Consider the following 6,532-nt stretch of genomic DNA (forward strand, 5'->3'; position numbering starts at 1 on the left):
TAACTCAGATGCTTACTACCTGTGTGACCTTGAACAAGTCAATTAACCTCTCTGTGTCCCAGCTCCTCATCTGAGCGGATAAGTAAAATGAGAAGGTTTGGAATGGATGACTCCTAATATCCCTTCTAGCTCTAAAGCTATCATCCCATGATAATTCATAAATCTTCATACAGTACACCTCGAAACAGGAAGGTGAAGAGTCCAATGTGATGGCTCTGATGTCACTTGTGGAGAATAACAATCATCACAACACATATTTATATAGCCCCTTAAGGCTTGCAAAGTTCTTGACATACATATCACATTTGATCCTTGCAAAAATCCTGTGAGATAGGATTTCTTCATCTTCTATAGAAGGGGAGGGTGGGGCTAAAAGGAGTTAAGTAACTTCGTGAAGTTCATATGGCTGTTAAGTATCAAAGGCATGACTGGAACCTAGGTCTTCCTCTTTTCAAGTTGAGCCTTCTAGTGACGATACCACAGAAATCTTTACAAATTTTGTCCATCTTTAATCTCTGTTTTTCCCCCTTTCAGTTTCATCCTCAAAAGCTCCCAGGATGATCTAGCTTTATTGAATGTCTCATCATACTTTCTATAAACTTGTTTTTTTTCTCCCCTCTACAGCTCTTTGCTGTCTTATAAAGCAAAATTTCTTCATATAATAGTCATCTTCATTCTTCCCTGGATTTTACAAATGACTCTGCAATCTAAAATGGTAAGATAAAGTCTATTATCCATTAACTGAGGTGGTTTCTAGGCTCTTTTGTTCTCATTGTGGCAAGTGTTTTAATTCTTCAGGATTAAGCTGCTTAGTAAATGGTGACATCTGTCAGTGTCTGTTCTTTTATCGAATTTACACTTAGGGGGCATCATAAAGTTTGTTTAAACAGTCAGGCAGAATTATCTTCTCATTTTTATTCTTCCAGTTTTCTAGTGATATTTGTCTTTTCTCAAAAAAGTGAATGGTGTAGTTATATGTATTTGGTCAGCTGATTTGGAAACTACTTCATTTGCAACCTCTTGTTTTTCTGTCTGTTAGAATATAATGAGTTTCATTATATGTGATATTACTTGGTGGTCACCCTGCCCATGCAATTCCCAAATCTCTTCTTGAAGAAATATTCAAGATACATAGGCAGGAAGATTCTCTACAGTCTACAAGTCTTTGGCTGCCTGTATTTCTTAATCCTAAAAGACATTTTTCTAGCATTCTTTATATGCCCATCTCTATCAGGAACTTAATATATGTTGATTTAATTTGGAAGATTTTATCAAGTTCTTCATAGAATGTCTTGTTACCTACTCATTCTCTACAACAGGTGTTACAATTATTTTCATGGTGGTCTTTCAACAAATGTTCATAAACAGCACTGCAATACAAAATAGCCAATTTTCCCATTATGTTTCTTGTTGGTTTTGGAAGCACAAAAAAGCCACTCTTTTGTTTTCTCTAAATCCTTCTTTCTTTTAGCCACAATGTCCTTTTGCTTTCCAGTTTCATTTTTTAGTGAAAATATTAATGTTAATATTATTCAGTTTCCCTGACAGACAGTATGGTGTCACAGATAGAAGACTGGCCTTGAATAGAGAAAGACTTATTCAAATTCTGCCTCTGACATATACTGGCTGGCTGTACAACCATGGACGAATCAAAAATTTTAACTTCTCGGTGCCCCAGGCAACACTACAAGAGTATTAAATTACAGATTACTCTCTAATCTACACTAATGGAAGAAGTTTTCCATACCAAGAGTTCCTCATATCATTGAAATCACAGGTCTAAGCCAAAACAAAAAAAATGCCTATAGAATGTCAACACATCATACAAGCAATAGGTAGATCAGTTTACAAGTAGACTTAAAAAAAAGTGTGATTCTTAAGAGCCCTCTGTCCCTCTTCTGCCACTGTGCAAACAGCACTGCAAAAGCATCAGGGGGTCCCTCAGAACTGAGAACCATTTTGTATTTTTCTTTTTTCCTAGACTGCCATAACTAAAAGATTCATCACCGGGTGTCCAGCCCACTAACAAGAAGTCTCTGGGTCTTTAACAAGGCAAGCTCTTGGAAAGTAGTCACAGTCTATCACTAGTCCTTGAATTTATAGCCTCCTAGAGCCTATCAGAGCTTAAGTTCCACTGACTTTGCCTTTGAGTGTCCTGAGTCACTTCCACACTATCACCAGGCATCTGAACAAGATTATGTGGAATAGGGTCATTAGACCAGACAAAAGAGGTACTGATCACCTGAGTCAGGGCAGCTAGAGGTTGAAAGTGAATATATCCAGGTCAGCATATAGTTGTCATAACCATGCTAAGGCTGCATAACACACAGGTTTGATATTGTCAAAGATCATAAGCATAAACTAAGAGTTGGTCCAGAAGAGTTGGTCCATCATCAGTCCTGAAGGTTACAGAAAGCACTATAATTCAGAAGATGATAAAAGATGAATGGGGCACTATAAAAGCTAAATGGCTCCCCAGTGAAGAGAACCCATACTGGTCATGGCAACTGTCTTTCTTCCATTCTCCTCTCATATCCAAACTAGATCTAATCTGCTATTAATCAAAGTCATGGGAACCTGATCATAGCGTAGTGAAAGAACCCCTTGGAGATCTGGGGACCATTCTAGTACTGCCAGCTAACTCACTGTGTGACCTCTAGCAAGTACTTTCACCTTTCTGGGTCTCAGTTTCCTTGTCTGTACAATGCAGGGTTTAGACAATATAATCTCTAAGGCCCCATTCAGTTCTCACATGATGACTGTAAGCATCTATATTAATGGTTCACGGGACCTGGGATTAGGAGTAACAAGTTCTAACTTTAAACCCAAGGGATCAGCATCATTGGGAATGAAATCTTTGCCCACATTCCCTTCCCATGTAAAAGAAAAAAGAAAACAAAAGAAAAAGGCAAAGGAGCCTCTATCCAGGACTTGCAAATTCTAATATACCTCTGCTTTACACAAAATCCTATCAAGTCCCAGAGAGCCTCAGCCTCAAGTTCAAAGGTTGAACTCCAAAGCCCACCAGAACCTAAAGCCGCACAATTATATCCCTCACGTTGTCCAATGGTCAGTATGGGGAGAGAATATGCACACCAATTAGGCAGAAAATGTGCTTTTCTAACAGGAACAAGCTGGTATCCTGGTCAGTAGAAGTACTAACTACCTCCTACTACTGAAAGTGGCTCTGACTCACAAGTTCAAAGAGATGCCCCATATCTAGGAAATTACTTGGGACAGAGAGCAGGCATTGATTAAATATTAGTTATATTGGGATGTTTCCTGAACAACCTCAGCATTCCACTTAATATAGGTATTCTGCTCTTCCAGATGACTTAATCCCATCTCAAAATACCAGAGAAAAGGAAGGACCAAATAAACTAAAGGTTAATATCTCCTGGAGACCCTCTCTGCCAAAATCAGTGGCCAGTCCCTACAGCTCAAGGTCAGGCCACGGCCTCTGCCAACACTGGCCATGCCTTGCGCAGCATGGATGTGCTGATGCAGCTTGCATAGAGGCTGGATCAGTGTAATGACCCTAAGTGCATTGGTACAGAGGTACAGAGTTTCATCCTTGCTGAAAGTAGAGTCTCACCATCAGCTGAAACTGGAGGAAAGATAAGGTGTCCAAAGGAAGAGGGTCCCCACTGTTTCAGGCCTGTCTTTGAGTTTCCTTTCTATGTCAAAGTCTATGAGTTTCTTATTGCTCAGTAACTCTGAGGTGTGAGCTACATGGGTATCCTGACAGTGCTATTCTTAACTAGGGTGCAAATGCAGACTGATGAGACTCAATTCAACATTTATTAAGCACCTACTATATGCCAGGCACTATGCTAGATGCTAGATGGGGATACAAAGACAAAAACAAAACAGTTCCTGCCTTCAAGGAGCTTGTGTTCCATAGCTATGGGGATATACTTCACAGGGACACAGAGAAGCAAATACAAGCTAATTTTGTGGGAGGGAGCACTAACAGTCAGAGGAGAGAGTGGACTCAGGAAAGGCTCTGCTTGGGTGGAGGAGCTCGAGCTCAGTCTTGAGGCAATCTATGTACTGAGGGACGAAAGGTACAAAAATAGGATGATGGAAAACGGCAACTCGTGTCTGCCTGTTTGGCTGGAACACAAGAGGCCTGAAGGGGAGTGACATAAAATAACAGAGGAAAGGTAGGAGGGAAGTATATTGAGGGGGATTCTACATGCCATGTTGATCAGTTTATATTTTATCCTTTGGGTCAATAGGAAGCCAAGAAAGACTGTTGAGCAGAGTATTGGTGGGGTTAGACCTGTGTTTTAGGAATATTCATTTGGCAGCTGTGTAGAGGTTTAATAGGAGAGGAAAAAGTCTGGGAACAGAGAGAACCTACAGGGTACCAGCATACTCCAGATGAAACACGATAAAGACCTCAACTAGGAAAGTGGCTCTGAGTAGAAAGAAGGGGGTGGATATGAGAGATGCTATGGAGACAGAACAGACAAGACTTGCCAAGTGATAGAAAATTGGGGTTATGAGAGAGAGAAAAGTTTCAAAGATGACTCCAAGTTTGAGTGCCAGTGTGATAAGAAGGAAAGTTGTACATTCCTACAAAATAAGGAAGATTGCTGTGAATACAGTACCAGCCCTGGAGTCATGAGGACCTGAGTTCAAATCCGACCTCAGACACTTAACACTTACTAGCGCTGTGACCTTGAGCAAGTCACTTAAGCCCAACTGCCCTCCCCCCTCCAAAAAGCAAAAAATAAAAAATAAGGGAGAGTGGAGGAGCGGTAGGTTGGGGGGGGGATAGGGTGTCAATAATGAACTCCACTTGGGAAATGCTGAACTTTAAAAGTTAATGGGGCCCACAGATGGAGGTGTCCAGTAGGTAGTTGGTGATTGAGGCCTGGCATTCAGGAGAAAAGTTAGGGTTGGATAGAACTATTGGGATGCCATCTGGGGAGAGATGGGGGCTGATGAAGTCACCAAGAAAGAATATGTCGAGATCTGGTTCATGTGTCAGGTTAGTTTGCTTAACTGTACTTCTTTGTTAAAAGCGGGAGGGGGAAGTGTTATTGATGGGGGTGGCATTGGGAACCAACATTGATATAAAGTGAATCTTTTAAGAAAATGAACATTTAAACAGGTTACAGATGAAAATTCTAGTCAAGAGCCTGGGAGGATGCCCACCTTCACTAGGTTGACAGACAGCTAGTAATCTAACAAAGGAGACAGAGAAGCAATCAGATAGAAGGGGAACCAGAAAGGGTTCATAATTCATTAGTTAACTGATTAAAGTTTGGTGATACATGGCTCCAAGGGAGGCCAACTACACCCCACTTCATATGGCCTTAGACATCACCAGAAGTGCTGGGATGAAAGGGAACCCCAAAGCCCTGAGGAGTGGTCAAGAGGTCTTAAGGCCTCAGGGCCTTAAGCTCCTCAATTTCAAAGCAAAGGGAATTTTTTTGGGAGGAGGGGGAATAAAGGCATTTTCAAATGCTTATTCAAAATCTGAGGAAGTCCTACTAGAGAGTCAGTATGATGGTTATGACTGAGGAGAACTAGGCTCTAGTTCTGACTGCTAGTATTCAGCTATGAGACCTTGGGCAAGTCATCTCCCCTCCCTAAGCCTCAATTTCCTCATCTATGAAATGAGAGAGTTGAACTGAATGATCTCTAAGGTCCCTTCCAACAATAACATTCTATTCTAATGCCATGCTCTGCCCCTCATTACCCCCCAATAATTGTTAAGACATGAATTTCCACCGCTGGGGCCTCTAACCTGGAAGGTGAGGTCAGGGTAAGTTGGGGTTCAGTTGGCCAAAAGTGACAACTAGGGCCACGTGGTCTTATTTATAGACCCCTAGTCCAGGTTTTGAGGGGCAAAGCTCTAAAGAAAGCAAGGCCAGTCTGGCTGGGCTAGTCACTTGGGAAACACAGAGCAAGACAAGGGTGAAGAAATGTCATCCTTAAGAACTTCCCAGGACAAGGTTTGGGACTGGTGGAAATGTCGTACAGCAATGGAGCATTCCTCTCTGGAGCACCAGGCAGCAGCAGTAGTGCCAACTCGGACCTTGGAGCTGCCACCATCTTGCAAGTATTTCAGAATTACTGATTCTCAGAGCTGACCTGTCTAGCCAGACCCTCTGGCTTGAAAGGGCCCTTCTCGATCTCTGACCATGTTCTCCTCTCACCGGGGTGTTATGTCCAGAGGGTTGAGAGAACCCTGGCTGGTATAGGGTATGGATCAGGGGAAGGGTCAAAAGATGCTAGCTTCAGGGATAATAATGTAATCACTCCCTTCTCAAAGCACACGCGCGCGCGCGCACACACACACACACGACCTGGCTCCAAAACAAATAATTTCCCCTTACAAAATCAAACTTGAGTCAATAAAATCCTGGTGGCATCTTCCAAATCCTTAACCCTAAACTATCTGAGAAAAGAAAATTATAGGTCAAAATGTGTGTTAAGCCTAGAGACTGACTCATTCGAATTGGAACTCTACACACACACACACACACACACACACACACACACACACACACACACA

The 6,532-nt window shown here is 41.9% G+C and overlaps 1 protein-coding gene across 1 annotated transcript in view; it reads right to left on the bottom strand.

The window, feature by feature from the left end:
• The window catches only part of CAMK2B (calcium/calmodulin dependent protein kinase II beta), a 281,298-nt gene that overhangs the window by 131,511 nt on the left and 143,255 nt on the right, over positions 1–6,532 (bottom strand). The gene's annotated exons all lie outside the window — the stretch shown is intronic.

The sequence above is a fragment of the Petaurus breviceps genome, unplaced genomic scaffold (genome assembly GCF_028583685.1).
Source record: "Petaurus breviceps papuanus isolate PSGF00001 unplaced genomic scaffold, PetGlider_PUasm1.0 90845, whole genome shotgun sequence".
Lineage (NCBI taxonomy): Eukaryota > Metazoa > Chordata > Mammalia > Diprotodontia > Petauridae > Petaurus > Petaurus breviceps.